This window comes from Gorilla gorilla, chromosome 11 (genome assembly GCF_029281585.2).
Source record: "Gorilla gorilla gorilla isolate KB3781 chromosome 11, NHGRI_mGorGor1-v2.1_pri, whole genome shotgun sequence".
Taxonomy (NCBI): domain Eukaryota; kingdom Metazoa; phylum Chordata; class Mammalia; order Primates; family Hominidae; genus Gorilla; species Gorilla gorilla.
Genome location: NC_073235.2, coordinates 103850223 through 103870011, shown reverse-complemented (window position 1 = coordinate 103870011; position 19789 = coordinate 103850223). Strand labels below are relative to the sequence as shown.

Here is a 19789-nt window from a genome sequence, read left to right as displayed (position 1 = left end):
CCTCAGCCTCCCGAGTAGCTGGGATTACAGGTGTGTGCCACCACACCCAGCTAATTTTGTATTTTTAGTAGAGACGGGTTTTCTCCATGTTGGTCAGGCTGGTCTCGAACTCCCGACCTTAGGTGATCCACCCACCTCGGCCTCCCAAAGTGGTGGATTACAGCCGTGAGCCGCTGCGCCTGCCCCAGAATTTTCTTAAAGGTTTGGGCATAGAAGAGGTGAGGATCCCCAATATTCTTGAGGCACTATATGCCCATACCCAAGAAATGGGGCACCTCAGATGCTAAGAATAATTGTCAAGAACCATCTTTTAAAATGTATTAATTGTGGTAAAATATATATACCATAAAATTTACCATTGTAACCAGTTTTAAGTGACGTCAAGTACATTCATGTCATTATGCAACCATTCCCACCACCCAGGAGTCACTTTTAATGATATAATAACAGTGCATTTGTTAAGCACTGTGCAGTTTTAAAGCATTTCCCCTATTTTATGTCATTAGATCCTCACTGGTAACATTTTTTGGTCTCAGGGGTAGAAGAGCATGTGTCTTACAGACAGGAAGACATTGAAGAAACAAAAGCTCAGAAAAGTGAAGTGACTCTGAAGGGCCTACATAGCTACTGTAACCTACATACAGCACTAGTGACTGTTTCTTTAAAAAAAAAAAAAAAGATCAGGCTAGGTGCAGTGGCTCACATTTATGATCCTAGCACTTTGAGAGGCTGAAGTGGGAGGATCACTTGAGCTCAGGAGTTTAAGATCAGCCTGGGCAACATACTGTCTTTACCAAAAATCAAAAAAATTAGTCGGGTGTGGTGGTGCAGTGGTGGTGCACACCTGTGGTCCCAGCTACTCAGGAGGCTGAGGCAGGAGGATTGCTTAAACCCAGGAGTTCAAGGCTGCAGTGAGCTATGATTGCATCACTGCACTCCAGCCTGGGGGACGGAGCGAGCCCCTGTCTAAAACAAAAAAAAAAATCACATGTTGGGAGGGTTATTCCCTGAAACAGATATTTTCTCCATTAGGTTTCACTCCTCACTTTCTGTAAAGAAAATTCCTTTTTTTTCCCCTCCATAATAAGAGGATTTTAAGAGTATCTGTGGTAGTAACAAAACACATTCACTACAAAATGAATTAGGCAATTATTTCTTTCCTCAAAACTGTTAGTGATAACACCACGTATTCTCAGTAGATCTAGAAGGTGGGTTATAAAATTAACTTTTTGTGGTTTACAACATATGACACAAAATCCTAGTTTCTGAGAAAATGAGTCATCTCTCACCTGACATGACATGTTGTTGTGGGGGACCAGATGTTCTTTGAGATCCCCCTTCAAAAGATACAGTTAAGAGTGAAGAGGCAAACCACAGATTGGGAGAAAATGTTTGCAAAACAAAAGACCATTACCCAAAAGTGTACAAACAACTCTTAAAATTCAACCATAGTGGTGGATCACGAGGTCAAGTGATCCAGACCATCCTGGCCAACATGGTGAAAGCCTGTCTCTACTAAAAATACTAAAATTAGCTGGGCATGGTGGCACACACCTGTAGTCCAGCTACTCGGGAGGCTGAGGCAGGAGAATTGCTTGAACTTGGGAGGTAGAGGTTGCAGTGAGCCAAGTTCATGCCACTGCACTACAGCCTGGTGACAGAGCGAGACTCTGTCTCAAAAAAAAAAAAAAACCATAATGTTATCCAAAAATATACAAAGAACTCTTGACACTCAACAATAACAAAACAAACAACCCAATTGAAAAGTGGGCAAGAGATCTCAACAGATACCTCACCAAAAACATATACAGATGGCAAATAAGCATATGAAAAGATGTTCAACATCATATGTCATTTGGGAATTGCAAATTAAAACAACAGTGAGATACCACTACATATTTGCCAAAATCACTAAAATCCAAAACACTGACACCACCAAACATTGGCAAGGATGTGAAGTAACAGGAACTCTCATTCATTACTCGTGGGAATGAAAACTCATATGGACACTTTGGAAGAAAGTCTGGAAGTTTGTCATGAAGCTTTTTTTTTTTTTAGACGGAGTCTCACTCTGTCTCCCAGGTTGGAGTGCAACGGCAAGTGTGATCTCGGCTCACTACAGCCTCTGCCTCTGGGTTCAAGCGATTCTCCTGCCTCAGCCTCCCAAGTTGCTGGGATTACCAGCATGACCACCACGCCCAGCTAATTTTTGTATTTTTAGTAGAGACAGGGTTTCACCATGTTGGTCAGGCTGGTGTTAAACTCCTGACTTCAAATAATACACCTGCCTCCGCCTCCCAAAGTGCTGAGATTACAGGTGTGAGCCACTGCGCCTGGCCATTTTTCTTTCTTTTTTTTTTTTTTTTTTTTGACACAGAGTCTCACTCTATTGCCCAGGCTGGAGTGCAGTGGCGCCATCTTGGCTCAATGCAACCTCCACCTCCCAGGTTCAAGCGATTCTCCTGCCTCAGCTTCCTGAGTAGCTGGGATTACAGGCACACGCCACCACGCCCAGCTAATTTTTGTATTTTTTTGTAGTAGAGATGAGGTTTCACTGTGTCAGCCAGGCTGGTCTTAAACTGCTGATCTCAGGTGATCCCACCTCAGCCTCCCAAAGTGCTGGGATCACAGTCATGAGCCACCGCGCCTGGCCAAAGCATATGCTTACTGCAAGATCCAGCAATCAGTTTCTAGATATTTACCCAAATTAAACATTTATGTCCATGCAAAAACCTGCACATGAATGTTTATACCAGCTTTATTCATAATTCATAACTGCCAAAAGTTGGAAGCAACCAAGATGTCCCTCAATAAATGAATGGATAAACTGTGGCACATCCATACCATAGATTATTATTCAGCAATAAAAAGAAATGAGCTATCAAACCACAAAAAGGCATGGAAGAGCCTTAATTGAATGTTACTATGTGAAAGAAGACAATCTGGAGAGGCTACATACTGTATGATTCCAATTATGTGACACTCTGATTAAAACTACAGAGACAGTAAAAAGATCAGTGGTTGCCAGGGACTCAGGGGAGGAAGTGTGAATAGGTTCAGCAGAGGGGATTTTTAGGGGAGTGAAATTATTCTGTACAATATTGTAACGGTTCTACATGGCATTATTCATTTGGCAAAACCAGTAGGATGTACACCAAAAGTGAACCCTAATGGAAACTATGGAACTTTAGTTCAGAATAATTTATTGATGGGATTCAGGACATGCTACCACAAAATATGGCACCATGACTGACATGGTTTGGATTTGTGTCCTCACCCAAACTCATGTCCAGTTGTAATTCCTAATGTTGGAGGCGGAGCCTGGTGGGAGGTGATTGGATCTTGGGAGTGGTTTCTAATAGTTTAATTTCTAATAGTTTAGCACTATCCCCACAGTGCTGTTTGCATGATAGAATTCTCATGATATTCTGGTTGTTTAAAAATACGTGGCACCTCCCTGCTCTCTCGCTTCCCCTGCTCTAGCCACATGAGATGTCTCGCTCCCCCTTTGTCTTCCACCATAATTGTAAGTTTCCTGAGGCCTCCCCAGAAGCCAAGCAGATGCCAGCATCATGCTTCCTATACAGTCTGTGGAACCATGAGCCAATTAAAACTCTTTTCTTTATAGATTGCCCAACCTCAGGTATTTCTTTATAGCAATGCAAGAACAGACTAACACAATGACATATTGAATATTTTAAGGTGAAGGAATTTGCAAAAGCAGCATGTGCAGGAAGGGTTTTCTGACCTTCTCCTGAAGCCAGGTCATAAGACCCTCAGGTGAGAGATTCCCTCCCTATACCTGGTGGTATCTGTGAAGACAAAGGGACACAGAGAGGAATCTAACTAAACAAACGGGCCTTGATAAGCTTCTGCCAGCAGACTACACTTACTTCAAACTCTGCTCTATCATATCCTCCACAACTGTCCACCCTTTATCAAACCTACATCAAACTGTAACTGCTTCTTGGAGTCTTCATTTCCTTATAAAGGCTTCCATGTCACATAAAACTTATATTAAATATGTTTATGCACTTTTCTCTTATTAATCTGTCTTCTGTTATAGGGTTCTCAGCCATGAACTTAGAAGGGTAGAAGGAAAACAGATTTGTCCTCCCCTACAATATCAACATTGGTTCATCACCTGTAACAAATGTACCACACTAATGCAAGATGTTAATAACAGGAAAGTGTGGGGAGGGGAGAAGTGTAGGAGGCAGAGGGTATATGGGAACTCTCTACTTTCTGCTCTTTCTTTTTTTTTCTTTCTGAGACAGGGTCTGTCTCTGTCACCTAGGCTAGAGTGCAGTGGTGTGATCTCAACTCACTGCAACCTCCGCCTCCCGCGCTCAAGCGATCCTCTCGCCTTAGCCTCCCGAAGCCAATCTCATTAAGCTAATCTGTTAAGACTCAACAATAAGAAAACAACCCGACTGAAAAGTGGGCAAGAGATCTGAACAGACACCTCACAAAAAGATAAGCAGATGGCAAATAAGCATATGAATAAGCTGGGACTACAGGTGCATACCACCATGCCCAGCTAATCTGCTCTGTTTTTTCTCTAAACCTGAAACTGTTCTTAAAAAATAATCTATTAATTTTTTAAAGTCTCACACTCTATTCTCACTTGATACATGGGTAAAGGTGACAATGAGGTGAAGTGAAAAAAGGATCGTCTTTATAATAAATAATGACAGATCAACAAGATAGCCATATAAAAATAAAATGAACCTTGATTTCCTACCCACACAAAATTCAAATCCAGATGGATAGTCAATCTAAATATAAAAAGGAAGCAATTGACCAGGCGTGGTGGCTCACACCTATAATCCCAGCACTTTGGGAGGACAAGGCGGGCGGATCACCTGAGGTCAGGAGTTCAAGACTAGCCTGACCAACATGGCAAAGCCCCCACCTCTACTAAAAATACAAAAATTAGCTGGGCATGGTGGGGGGCACCTGTAGTCCCAGCTACTCAGGAGGCTGAGGCATGAGAATTGCTTGAACCCAGGAGGCAGAGGTTGTAGTGAGCCAAGATCGCAGCACTGCACTCCAGCCTGGGCAACAGAGTAAGACTCTCTCAAAAAAGAAGGAAGCAGTAAAACTTTATGAGAAATCCTAAGAGACTGTCTTTATGATATTGGAGTAGACAGAAACTCAAAAAGGACACAAAAAGTGCTGACCATAAGGGAAAAAAACCACCAACAGGACCATTTTAGAATTAAGAGCTTCTTTTCAGAAAAATGATACCATTAAGAGAGTGAAGAGGCAGGCTAGAGAACAGGAGAGGAAATGCTATGATAGGGAGCGATCTCCAACATGTGTTGGTAAGTGAAAAAGGGGTGTGGCAGGACAGCATGGATAGAACAGTGAACAGATAACGGACAAAAAGAGCGGCCACTAGAAATTACACAATGGTGTCTCCTCTGCATCTCAGCCCTTTAATAGATCAATAGTACCAAAGTGAAAACACTTTCAACGAATTTCTGAAGGAAAATTTGCATCTTGTTTTCAGTTGAGTATTAACTGAAAGTCTCACTCAGGCTGAAAACCTAAATTCATGATGTTGCTACTTGGGACAGTCCATTACAGTCGCCTCCATTGTCAGCTGCATCCTCACCTCATCTGGACGGACATTCACTCAGTACACAAGGTGGATGCTCATCAAAGCCCCCTTCTGCTGGGGCCTTCCTGCAACCAGCAACACTCAAGGACCCCTGCACTCGATCCACCCACAGGTCGTGGTTCCTCAGGATTTTCTTGCCCTACTCCCTATTATATTGTTCTGGATATTTTTCTTTACCTGCTTAATTACCGAAATAGTAGAAAAAGAGAGAGACTTAGTTACTATACTAAAGAAGTGGAAAGTTTTAGCCTCAAAAGTCAAGGCTGTCATTCATTAATAGGTCGTGCTGTCCAGGCACAGTGACTCACACCTGTAATCCTACCAATTTGGGAGGCTGAGGCAGGTGGATCACTTGAGGCCAGGAGTCCAAGACCAGCCTGACAAACATAGTGAGACCCCCATCTCTACTAAAAATACAAAAGTTGGCCGGGCGCAGTGGCTCATGCCTGTAATCCCAGCACTTTGGGAGGCCAAGGCGGGCGGATCACGAGGTCAGATCGAGACTATCCTGGCTAAAACAGTGAAACGCTGTCTCCACTAAAAATACAAAAAATTAGCCAGGTGTGGTGGCGGGCACCTGTAGTCCCAGCTACTCGGGAGGCTGAGGCAGGAGAATCCCTTGAACCCGGGAGGTGGAGGTTGCAGTGAGCCGAGATCGCACCACTGCACTCCAGCCTGGGCAACAGAGCGAGACTCCATCTCAAAAAAAAATACAAGAATTAGCCAGGAATGGTGGCATGTGCTTATAGTCCCAGCTACTTGGGAGGCTGAGGCATGAGAATCACTTGAACCTGGGAGACAGAGGTTGCAGTGAGCCGAGATCACACCACTGCATTGGGCAACAGAGTGAAGCTCTGTTTCAGGAAAAAAAAAAAAAAAAAAATAGGTTGTGCTAATGAGGATTCTGAGAAATCCTGCAGCCCCTGGGGAAATGTGGAGCTGAGGGTCAAGGTCACAGACAGAAGGAAGGCACCTTCAGCATGGATGCTATGGGGACCCAGTGAGCTCTCAGTAGGCTCCAGAAGCAACCTAATTCACATACATGCAGTTAAAAGAAAAGTCTCACCCTGATGTCCCAGTGGCCACCAGACACACATCCTCAACAGCCTAGATAATTCTAGAATCAGATAGATTTCTTCCTAAAATTCTTCTTCTTCTTTTTTTTTTTTTTTTTTGAGACAGACAGTCTCACTCTGCCGCCCAGGCTGGAGTGCAGTGGTGTGATCTTGGTTCACTGCAACCTCCACCCCGCCAGCTCAAGCAGTTCTCCTGCCTCAGCTCCCTAGCAGAATACAGGCGCCTGCCACTGCACCCAGCTAGTTTTTGTATTTTTAGTAGAGACAGGGTTTCACCATCTTGGCCAGGCTGGTCTTGAACTCCTGATCTCGTGATCCACCCACCTCGGCCTCCCAAAGTGCTGGGATTACAGGAGTAAGCCACTGTGCCCAGACAACTTCTTCCTAAAATTCTAAGCAAATCTTACCCAAGGGCAATTGCAGCTCCTTTCTTGCTCCTCCCTGGCCTCCCAAAATTCCAAAAAACAATGAAAGTCAAATGAAGAACATTTTGAGTTCCAGTTGACACAACTTTTGGGATTTTTGCAGACAGAACAGACTCTTAGCAAAGTGGTGTGGGAGGGTTGGGATCTGAGCAGGACATGCGGTTCACATTTTTTCAAAGCCTCAGGACAGACCCTGGTGTGGAATGGCGAGAATACAGGCTGGGGAGTCAGTCAGCTGAACTGGGGGTGAAGGTGGTCGATTCAGGTCTTAGTCCAACTTCCAGATTTCCAAATGTGAGAAATTAGACTAGAGGCTGTCTAAGAACACTTTCTGTCCAAACATTTGATGACTGCATAATAATATGGTTTTTTCACTCAAGTTCTCATCTTATTTTTCTTCTGCAATTCTAGTGTGTGTGGGGATGGGGGTGGACTTCCAGTTCTGAGACACGATGGCATAGATTCACTTTTCCCTGCTTCTCCCCTCTAAGGACACCTAAATACCCTGGGAATAAATCAACAGATAATCACACAACCCTGAGAGGTGGAAAGTAGAGGCAGACTGGCTGGGGACCCAGAGGCAGGAACAACACCCTGTTTTGTGCCCTGGGCTGTCTTTTTTTTCCCACACATGTCAGACTGAAAACGAAAGAGGCCTGCAATCCAGAACCACCAACAGGCCTAAATTGGAAAGAACAAATGGCTGGGCCCAGTGGCTCACGCCTGTAATCCCAGCACTTTGGGAGGCCGAGGCAGGCAGATCACCTGAGGTTGGGAGTTCGAGACCAGCCCCAACATGGAGAAACCCCGTCTCTACTAAAAATACAAAATTAGCCGGGCATGGTGGCACATGCCTGTAATCCCAGGTACTCGGGAGGCTGAGGCAGGAGAATTGCTTGAACCTGGGAGGTAGAGGTTGCGGTGAGCCGAGATTGCACCATCGCACTCCAGTCTGGGCAACAAGAGCGAAACTCCGTCTCAAAAAAAAAAAAAAAAAAAAAAAGAACAAACAAGGAAAAGCAACAGAAAGAAAAGCCTGCTCTCTCTGGCCAAAGGGCCAGGAAAGGGCAGCAAAGCAGAAGCCCAGCAGGGAGATACATGCCCATGATTCACACCTGGGCAAGGACAGCTGACCTGGCCTGCAGCAGCAGGGTCAACAGGAGCTGCCTGGAACCTACGCCTCACTCCAAACCTGGAGCCGTGGCAGGCTACACTGGTGGTCCCCTGGGTCTATGATGAGGAAGTGGAAGCAGCAGATGATGAGGTTGCAACCAGACTCAGATTTCTAGCTTTGTTCATGATACTCCGGATGGTTATCAAGTCCAATGGCTGGGGACAGTGGCTCACGCCTGTAATTCCAACACTTTGGGAGGCCGAGGTGGGCGGATCACTTGAAGTTAGGAGTTTGAGACCAGGCTAGCCAACGTGGTGAAACCCTGTCTGTACTAAAAATACAAAAATTAGCCAGGCATGGTGGTGCGTGTCTGTAATTCCAGCTACTCGGGAGGCTGAGGCATAAGAATCACTTGAACCTGGGAGGTGGAAGTAGCAGTGAGATTGAGCCACTGCACTCCAACCTGGGTGACAGAGTGAGACTCTGTCTCAAAAAAAAAAAACAAAAACAAATAAAAAGCCTCCTTGTGAGGTCAGGTCAATCAATCGGTGACACAATTCAGATCTTAGATGGTCAATTCCCAGGCATAGAATGCATCTGATAATGGCCCCAGATTTGTGGCCCAAGCCACACATCAATGGGCCCAAGCATGGGGCATATATGATGGACGCCCTATGCTCTCTATCGCCCCCAAGCAGCAGGGATGATTGAGTGTTTTAGTAGACAATTGAAGGACAGGGTTAAGTGACTGACAGGAGGGAATAAAAGAACATCGGCCTGGACTATGCATCTCAGGGGAACAGTCTGGGGTCCCAGTGTGGCATTCCTCAAAGGGGCAGTCATCATTTGTGCTGCATATTTGATCAGACTGTCTACCTGCTTCCTTTTATTGCACAGCCTCGGTCTCTCTGGGGAACCCTACAAGGGCCCCCCATCCCCTTCAATTCCTTTCTAAAGACTCAGATAGGTGAGAGATTAGATTAGCTATTAAAAAACAAAGCATGAGAGACAGTAACCCTCTTCATCAGTTATCCCTTTGGTGCTAAGCATGGATTTTTTTGCCTGCAAAAAATAATCACTATCAACTTGAGGCTTCTAATTCAACGTTTTCCATAAAGTGGCTTTGTTGCTTTGCCTGGTTATTTTCAAGGGATGGATATCAATGTATAGAAGAGAAACTTTTTTTTTAGTCATCAGAGGATCCAGGCCAGATTACAGCCCACCTCCCTGGAGGATAGTCAGAAGATGCTACCCTTACCCATGTCACAGCGGTTGGGGAAAATTCCCCCAACCTGAGCGCCTATGAACCCATGAGCCAGGGTACAGAGGAGGGAGAAGTGGGAATCTAACCTTCCTTCTCTCTCTCCTACAGAATAGACTGTGTGACTTCCAAGTCACTAAATTCATTGATATGCCTGTCCCAGGCAGTTCCCCACTGAATTTGACAAAATGCTGGATGTATCCCCACAAATAAATATTTTGTTCCAGTGCCATTGAATGCTGCAAACAAACATATCTGTAAACATGGATTTTTCTGGTACCTAAGCTACCCCAACCATATTAATCTGTACACGATGCCGGGAGTGATCTTGATCCTGACCATGGTCTATTTATTATAACTGCAGACTAATAACCTGGCTCCTAACACAGACCCTCAAAATCCAACCCATTCAGGTCCATGATGGGGTAGCCTATGCTTCTCGCTTGGGCTCTGAAAAATCAAAGGATGGAGTTGAGGAATTATCTGGGCTCCAGGCCAAATCCTGTGTGTAATCTGTCAGGCCCAGCCATTAGCAATTACAAAGGCTTTACCTGGCAGGCCAAACAGGGGATTGCTGCCCCCCGACCCCTCACTCCCTCAACAGACTTGAACAGACTTTGTGCATAATCCATGCGTGGCAGGTCCTTGAGGGAGCTGCAGTCAGGACTCAGCCCATCGCCTCCTGTATGCTTCGGGACAGCCATGCTGTTATGCGTATTAAACTAACTTATCGAATCACCTAACTTGTTAAATTGGCCAGGCCCTCCAGAACAGGGTGGAACAATACATTAATAACGATATTACACGTTCCTGAGTTTAATGAGAAGCACTCCAAAATTTCCTAATTCATATGATTTTTTATTTGGGCATCTGGTAGGTATTTTTATCAAGTTAGGGACTTTTCCTTACCTATTAGCTTCCTAGTATTTGACAAAAATCAGAAAGGGGCATTAAATTATCAAAAAGAAATGTCAGGATCTTTTGAGATGATTATAGGATTTTTCTGCCTGAGTTTCTTAAAAGTAAATTATTTACATTGTGCTTGTGGATTCAAGACTATGTGCATCTTGCAAAGTGAGTTGGGAAATCTCTTCTATATTCTATAGTTGCCTCAAAAACAGAAACTGTCTTGTGTGTAAATTGACTATTCATTGCTTTTAATTAAATGGAAATTAGGTATTGACCTTTTTATGTATAGGAATCCTTTTCTATTGCTTTATCAATTATATTTTATTGTAGTAAGAACATTTAAGTGAGATCTACCCTCTTAGCAAATGTTTAAGTGTACAATACAGTATTGTTGACTATAGGTACAATGTTGTACAGCAGATCTCTAGAACTTGCTCATCTTGCTTAACTAAAACTTTATGCTTGTTGATAGGCAACTCCTCATTTCCCCCCTCCCCAGCCCCTGGCAACCACCATTCCACTCTTTGATTCTATAAATTTGACTACTTTAGATACCACATGTAAGTAGAATCATACAGTATTTGTCTTTTGGTGACTGGCTTATTTCATTTAGCATAATGTCTTCAAGATTCATCCATGTTGTCTCATATTATAGAATTTCCCTCCTTTATAAGGTGAATAATATTCCATTTTATGTGAATACCACATTTTCTTTCCCCATCCTAGATATTTAGGTTGTTTGCACATCTTGGCTACTGTAAATAGTGCTGCTATGACCATAGGAGTATAATATATTTAGAAATCAGGAAGTATGGTGCTTCTAGCTTTGTTCTTCCTCAAAACTGATTTAGCTATTTGTGGTCCTTTTTATACTTCAGAGGTTTTTTTCTGTAAAAAAAAATCCATTGGGATGTTAATAGAGATCACACCAAATTTGTAGATTGCTTTAGGTAGTATATGCAATAGACTAATGTTTGTTTCCCCTAAAATTCATATGTTGAAACCTAATCCCCTATATGTCGGTATTTGGAGATGGGACCTTTGGGAGGTGATTAGGTCATGAAGGTAGAGCACTTATGAATGGGACTAGTGCCTTATAAAAGAAATCCCAGAGCGCTCCATCACCCTAATTCCATGAGGACACATGGAGAAGATGGCCATTTATGAACCAAGAAGCAGGCCCTCACTAGATAACAAATCTGCTAGCTACTTGATCTTGAATTTCCTAGCCTCCAGAACTGTGAAAAATAAATTTCTGTGTTTTATAAGCCACCAGTCTATGGTGTTTTGTTTTAGCAGGCTGAATGGACTAAGGCACTGTATATGCATGGATTTATTTCTGAGCTCTCTCTTCTCTTCTGATGGCCTATGTGTTTGTCTTTATGCTATTCCCATGCTGTTTCAATTACTATAGCTTTGTAATATATATGAAACATATTATGAATCCCATATATGAAAAGCTCACATCTAATATGATACTCAACAGTGAAAATTTTCTTATATATGGTCTTGATGATGTTGAGACTCTATTTCCAGTTTGTTGAAAAATTTTTTAATCATGAAAGGGTATTGAATTTTGTCAAATGCTTTCTCTGCATCTATTGAGATGATCATGTTATCTTTATATCTTTACCCTGTTAATATGCCATTTCACACTGATTTATTTTTGTATGTTGATCCATACTTGCATCCTAGGGATAAATCCCACTCGGTCATGATATACAATCATTTAAATGTGCTGTTGAATTTGATTTGCTAGTATTTTGTTATGAGTTTTTATATGTATATTCATCAGAGATATTGACCTGCAGTTTTCTTTTCTTGTGGTGCCTTTGTTTGGCTTTGGTATCGGGATAATGTTGGCTACATAAAATAAATTTGGAAGTGTGCCCTCTTCTTCAATTTTTAAAAATAGTTTAAGAAGAACTGGCATTAATTCTTCTTGAGATGTTTGGAAGAATTCACCTGTGAAGCCATCTGGTCCTGGACTTCTTCGTTTGGGGAACATTTTTGATTATTGACTAAACCTCCACATTAGTTATAAGTCTGTTCAGACTTTGTATTTCTTCATGATTCAGTCATCGTAGATTGGAAGGTTTTATGAATTTATTCATTTCTTCTAGATTATCCAGTTTGTTGGAATAGAATTGTTCATTATAGCCTCATGATCCTTTTTATTTCTGTGGCATCAGTTGTAATGTCTCCTCTTTCATTTCTGATATTGTTTATTTGAGTCTTCTCTCTTTCTTACTTAGCCTAACTAAGGATTTGTTGATTTTGTTTATCTTTTCAAAAAACCAATTCTTTTGTTATTCTTTTCAAAAAATTTGTTGATTTTTTTTCTATTGCTTTTCTATTCTGTATTTTCTTAGTTCCTACTCTAATCTTTGTTAGTTTCTTCACTAATTTTAGGCTTAGTTCCTCTTCTTCTTCATCTTCTTCTCCTCTCCTTGAGGCACAAAGTTAGACTATTTACTTGAGATCTTTCTTCTTTTTCACTGCAGATGTGTATTGCAATAAAGTCCCTCTTAGTACTTCTTTGCTTAGTACAGCTTTTATCCTGTAAGTTTGGGTATGTTGTGTTTTTCTTTTCATTTATCTCAAGATATTTCCTAATTTCTTTTTTTATTTTTATGGCCTAATTGTTGTTCATGAGTGTGTTGTTTAATTTCCACATATTCGTGAACTTTCTATTTTTCCTTCTGCCATTGATTTTTAGTTTCATTCCATCATGGTCAGAAAAGATACATGGTGTGATTTCAGTCTCTTAAATCTGCAAAGACTTGTTTTGTGACCCAACATGTGATCTACCTTGGAGAAAGTTCCATGTGCATTTGAGGAGAATGTGTGTTCTGCTGCTGTAGGGCGGAACGTTCTGTGTATTTCTGTTCGGTCCATTTGGTCTATAATGTTGTTTAAGTCCCCTGTTTCCTTATTAATCTTCTGTCTGAATGTTCTACCCATTATTTAAAGTACAGTGTTGAAGTCTCCTACTATTTTTGTATGGCTGGCTATTTCTCCCTTCAGTTCTGTCATTGTTTGTTTCATATATTTAGGTGCTCTGATATTGAGTGCATATATTTATAATTGTTATATCTTCATGGTGGATTGATGCTTTTTTCATTATATAATATACTTTAATGTCTCTTGTGACAGTTTTTGACTTAAAGTCGATTTTGTCTGATATAAATAGAGCCACTCCTGCTCTCTTTGGGTTGTCATCTGCATGGAATGCCTCGTTCCATCCCTGACAGGAGGCATCATAGTTCTGCTCTTCTAAAGGGCAATGATTCTAATGTTTCTCTGTGGGTAGGGGGAAAAGGAAAAGACAGAAAAATAACAGAAAATGTGAGATAGTGAATGGCCTTAAGAATTCTTTTCTGTCCTTGCAGACAACGGGCCCTGAAGGAGAAGAGTGTTCCTGGGCCAAATCTGCATGCATACACACAGTTTGATCTGCCTGGCTTATGAGGGATTCACATCTAGGCCTTACCTCCCACATGCTAAAAATGAGCCTATTTGAGTAACATGGATGCTTCAAAAATCTCTATGAACTAATTTGAGGGCAAAAGGGGCACAGATGCAGCGGTAACTAGAAGGGATCATAAGTCCCCAAAATGCTCTGAAACTAGGGCCTTGCTGGTATTGGATAGAAAGGCAAAAGAGAGCCAGATCTCAGGAACTTGTTTCACTTATCAACAGACAAATGCTGTTCCAGCTTGCATCAGAAGCCATCAGGGACAATATCAAAAGTTTCATAATTACGGTGCAGTGTGAGCTTCCAGAGAGCAAGCTCTGGGAGGATCCGCGTAAGGATTGCCCGCCACCAGTGATGCCTCAACAGGGAGGAGCTCCTTGCTTGAAAAGGGAGAAAACTGCCAAACTGAAGAGGAAGGAAACTGAAAGTAGCCACTAAGAAAAAGCAAGATGAACCCAAAGGACAACCAATCCAAGGTAACTGAGAATTCAGGAGAAAACAAATTAGAAAAGTAAACTGATAAGTGTCTATGTAACTCCTTAAAAGGTTTGTTATTAACCAAAAAGTAAAAATCAAATCAGCCAACAACAACCAAAAAAAACACTAGAAATTAGATGAAGATATCCAATAGTTGAAGACAAATGTATTTTTAAAAAGTAAGGAAAAGACTGGGTGCAGTGGCTCACACCTGTAATCCCAGCACTTTTGAAGCCCAAGGCGGGCGGATTACTTGAGGCCAGGAGTTCGAGACCAGTCTGGCCAACATGATGAAACCCTGTCTCCACTAAAAATACAAAAAATTAGCCGGGCATAGCAACATGCCTATTGTCCCAGCTACTCGGGAGGCTGAGGCAGGCGAATTGCTTGAACCCAGGAGGCGGAGGTTGCTGTGAGCCGAGAGTACGCCACTGCACTCCAGCCTGAGTGACAAAGACTCCATCTCAAGAAAAAAAAAAGAAAAGCAAGGAAAATAAATAAATAAATGCTTCAGTGTTTCATTGTTTCCTATGCTGAGGTACGAGCAAATATTCTCTGAAATTATCTTGTAGATAACCTTTAGAAAATTTAAATGATATCCCATATATTCCAGGCATATTCTCTCAAACAGAGCAAGTTCCCCACTTGCCCCACAAGATGCCACAAGCCTTCTCAAGGCTTCTCTGGGTCATCTGGATTTCAGCTCAGCCTTAGTTTCCTGACAACATCCTGTTGTTCCCTCATACTTTTCTTTTTTGCCTCCCTTGTTATTTGTTACCCCCACTTGGAATACTCTTCCTCTTTGATATCTCCAAAGTGTGAATCCACACAACACTGTCCACTTCCTCCAGGAAGTCTACCCTGACTGCTCCCACCTAGTATATCTCTTTCATTCACGTTCTTCTTGCACATTCAGTCAGAAACCTACAGCTGCTCTCCAATTGCCAAGAGGTTGTTCTCTAAGTTTATATCAAGATTGTTTGATGAGATCGCAAAATGCCACTTCCCATTTTTCCCCTAGCTGGCTTTTTAACCCGTGTCATGCCTGACATCTAAACGTACTGCTTGATCACTACAAAAGGCTGGCCCACAGACTGCTTTGGCACAAAGGCCAAAGACTACTAGGCTCAACGTTAATTCCTGTCTTTCTGGGCCAAGATAAAGCCAGAAGACACAGAGCCATCCACTGATGCACCAGTAAATTAATGACTTTACAAACCAGCATGCATTCTTGCGGGGAGTGTGTGCAAGTGGGAAAAAAACTGTCTGGATATCAAAATCAGTCACCAAGCTGTACATTTACAACTTGTGAATTCTTCGGTATTTATGTAAGGTTTCGATACAAATTTTACATCAGAAAATCAACATGACTCACTCCAGTCTTCTAATTTTCTATTTTTCCCCCGGGACCTTGCTGGATGTTTTCTTTTCTTTTTCTTTTTTCTTTTCTTTTCTTTTCTTTTTTTTTTTTTTTTTTTTTTACTCTGAAGATCTGCTGGAGAGATGTTTTCATAAAGATAGAGAAAAGGGTCTGGACAAGGTGGCTCACGCCTGTAATCCCAGCACTTTGGGAAGCCGAGGCGGGCAGATCACTTGAGGTCAAAAGTTTGAGACCAGCCTGGCCAACATGTTGAAATACATGTATTTTAGTTGAATACTAAAAATACAAAAATTATCTGGGCAAGGTGGCAGGCATCTGTAATCTCAGCTACTCAGAGGCTGAGGTGGGAAAATCTTTTGAACCTGGGAGGCGGAGGTTGCAGTGAGCCAAGAATGCGCCACTGCACTCCAGCCTGGGCGACACAGCAAGACTCTGTCTCAGAAAAAAAAAAAAAAAAAATAGAAAGGGGTCATACTGGGGAAAAGGAACAAACACAGACGCACTGAAAAGAATCCAAATGGTTAAGAATATGACAAAGAGAATCAGAGACTATGAAGATTTAATTCAGGAGGGTGGGGATAGAAATAATTTGACACTGCTCTTCAGCTAAATTTATTCTTTACTTGAAAACTTCTGTCTGGCCAGGCACAGTGGCTCACGCCTGTCATCTCAGCACTTTGGACAGCCGAGGCAGATGGATAGCTTGAGCCCAGGAGTTTAAGACAAGCCTGGGAAACATGATGAAACTCCATCTCTACAAAAAATGCAAAAATTAACTAGGTGCGGTGGTGCGCACCTATAGTCCAGCTACTCGCAGATGGGGAGCTGAAGTGGGAGAATCACTTGAGTCTGGGAGGTTGAGTCTGCAGTGGGGCAAGGGTTCAGTAAGCCGAGGTCACACCACTGTACTCCAGCCTGGGCGACAGAGCCAAACTCTTGTCTCTAAAAAAAGACTTTTTAATAGAATTTTCATGTTGGCTTGCTGCCCTCTGGTGGAATTATTAGGGTTTATCACAAACACTGTGGAATTCACTCTGGCAATGACCACTAACACAAAATACTGATGGTTCTTGGGCATAACTCTCCCCCTGGGGAGTTAGATCTTTGACTTCATGGAGTCAGGAATTTGTTATTGGCCTGGACAACAGAAACGTGTCTGGAAAATCCCCAAATATTTGGAAACGAAATAACACAACTCTAAATAATCCATGGGTCAAAAAAGAAATCAAAAGGAAATTATGTAGTATTGAATTAAATTAAAATCAAAACAAAATATCAAAATGCATGGGATGCCACTAAAGCAAGGCTAGGAGAAAATTTACAGAACTAAATGCCTAAAAGGAGCAGGGGTGGGGAGGGGCCGGAGGACAGGATTCAAGAGGGCATACGAAATATTTTGGAGGTAATATATATGTTCACTATCCTGACTGCAGTGATAGTTCCACCCATATATATACAGTCATACATCACTTAATGACAAGCATAAGTTCTGAGGAAAGCATCGTCAGTGATTTCGTCATTATGCCAACATCATAGAATGTACTTACGCAAAACCTAGATGGTATAGCCTACTACACACCTAGGCTATATGGTCTAGACTATTACTCCTAAGATGCAGACCTACAAAGCATGTTACTGTATTGAATATTGTAGGCAATTGTAACACAATGGTAAGTATTTGCATATCTAAATATATCTAAACATAGAAATGGTACAGTAAAAGTACAGTATTATAATCTTATGAGACCACCATCATATATGTGGTCGGTCATTGAAATGGCACATGAATATATATATGAGTGTGTCTATATGACTGTCATATATGTCATACATATGTCAAAATTTATCAAATTATATACTTTATATGCCATTTGTTGTATATCAATCATATCTCAGTAAAGCTGTTTTAAACAACATGTGGCTGCACTATTAGGTAGTACAACTCAAGTGCAATTACTAAGAGAATACTAAAAGCATGTATAATTAACAAGCTAATAGAGGAGTAAGGTGAACTTTCTAAAATTACTTAATTCGTCTAAAAGAAATCAAGAAAGTAGAGAAAAGTGAATTGATGCCACGAATAAAAAACAACTGGAAATATAGTAGATTTTAGCCCAATTATATTAACAATTACATTAAATGAAAATGGACTAAATACTGTAATTTTAAGAAAAGTACCTTCCAGAATACATTTTTCTATAATAAAAGAAAAACTTGAACAATACACCACTTACGGAAGACACATTTCAAGTATAAGAACACTGAAACACTGAAAGTATAAGGATGGAAAAAGATGTACCAACTGATATCATTATACTAATATCACATAAGGCAGACATAAAGGAAAAATGATCCTAATTTAAAATGAGAAATTGACAATCTACAGTCATAGTGTAAGATTTTTATGTTCCCTTCTCAATAATGGGTAAGAAAGACAAGCAGTAGAGTTATACAAGATTTGAACAACACAATTAACCTTGACCTAAATAACATAAAATCTTGACCTAAGTAACATAAAATCAGTTATGTTAGTGCCTTTCTTTCCTCATTCATACAGTCACTGTAATAGTGACTCCTGCATGTGAACGTTATTATGAGAATCAAATGAGTTAATACATGCAAATTCTTAGAACTCCTGGCATGCAGAGTAAATTCATAATAAGTAGGAACTTAACCAAGAAATAAAAGCGTAAGTATATTGCTTTCATCTAGTGGTCACATTACATAAAAATACAAAAATTTTTATAATGTGGTCATATTATCTAAAAATGTGAAATCAGCCAGGTGCAGTGGCTCACGCCTGTAATCCCAGCACTTTGGGAGGCCAAGGTGGGTAGATCACTTGGGGCCAGAAGTTTGAGACCAGCCTGGCCAACATGGTGAGACCCCCCCATCTCTACTAAAAATACAAAAAAAAAAATTAGCCAGGCATGGAAGCAGGTGCCTGTAATCCCAGCTACTCAGGAGGCTGAGACACGAGAATCACCTGAACCCGGGAGGCGGAGATTGCAGTGAGCTGAGATCGCGCCACTGCACTCCAGGCTGGGCGACAGAGCAAGACTCCCTCTCAAAAAAAAAAATAAAATAGAATAACTTTTCACTATGTGAGCCATTGTCGTTTAGTGCATAATGTCTGCGTACTACCCAGTATCCCCTGCGGCTCCTCCACAGTTGCGGGGTCCCGCACTATAGGAAGACAATGCATTTTAGCTCAGAGTACAGGTCTCAAAAACTTGGCTAAATACTTCCCCCATCCACTCATACCAGTGTACAGGGAACAATAATGGATTAATAACCAAAGAGAGGGCGGGAAGGTCCCAACTGGCATCTGCTCCACTCGGCCCACTGGTGTCTAAATAGGGAACAGTAACAGCGTTCACCACTTCTCTTTCCCCCAAACCCCCTCTGGAAATTCCAGGCTTACCTCAATATTCCCAAGGTTCAAGTGACCAACTCAAGGGCTCAGGCGGCCAAGGCCCAACCTCACGTGCCCAGAAAGTGGACGCACCCAGGGGCTGCTCCTGGAAGGAAGGAGAAATGACGGTGAGTAGAAGCCCATGTCAGCCTCTCTGGCTGGGCCCTCCTTCTACTGATGTCTTGACCCGCAGCCCACAGCCTCTGGGCGAGGAACTAAAGTCGTTTTGAGCCAGCAGGGTCAGACTTCTAGAAGCAGCCAGCTAAGGTAAAATATCTGTCTTCTACTCCCTGGAAAGCAGTCTGGAGAGGTGGAACCAGCCTAGACTTCAGTATCAGGCAGATCTGGATTCAAATCCCAGCTCTGCCTCTCACTTGCTGAGGACTCTAAACACCTCCTTTTGCTCCACCCAGCCTCCATCTTTTCACGTGGAAAAGAACTGCTTGGTAAGGTTGCTGTGGGGAGTGAATAAAGCAATATACATAGTGCTTAATCTCACAGACAGCAGATGCTCCAGAAATGCTAATTCTCTTGCCCATTGGTATTCCTCAGGCAGCCACCAGTCACCTTCTTCTGAAGCTGTTGGCGGGGTACAGGCAGGCAGGAAGCTCAGTCTGAACAACCAGC

At 42.0% G+C, this 19789-nt stretch overlaps 1 protein-coding gene across 2 annotated transcripts in view; it reads right to left on the bottom strand.

Moving 5' to 3' along the window:
- Positions 1–19789, bottom strand: part of CASP8 (caspase 8) — a 50829-nt gene extending 31040 nt beyond the window's left edge. Inside the window, exons 1-2 of one of the 2 annotated variants that reach the window (XM_063695090.1) lie at positions 19730–19789; positions 19172–19268 (exon numbers count right to left, since the gene is read on the bottom strand). The gene's annotated coding sequence lies outside the window, so the exon portion shown is untranslated. Of the gene's footprint in view, positions 1–19171; positions 19269–19661 lie in introns of both variants that reach the window. The other variant, XM_063695089.1, reaches the window with a different exon arrangement.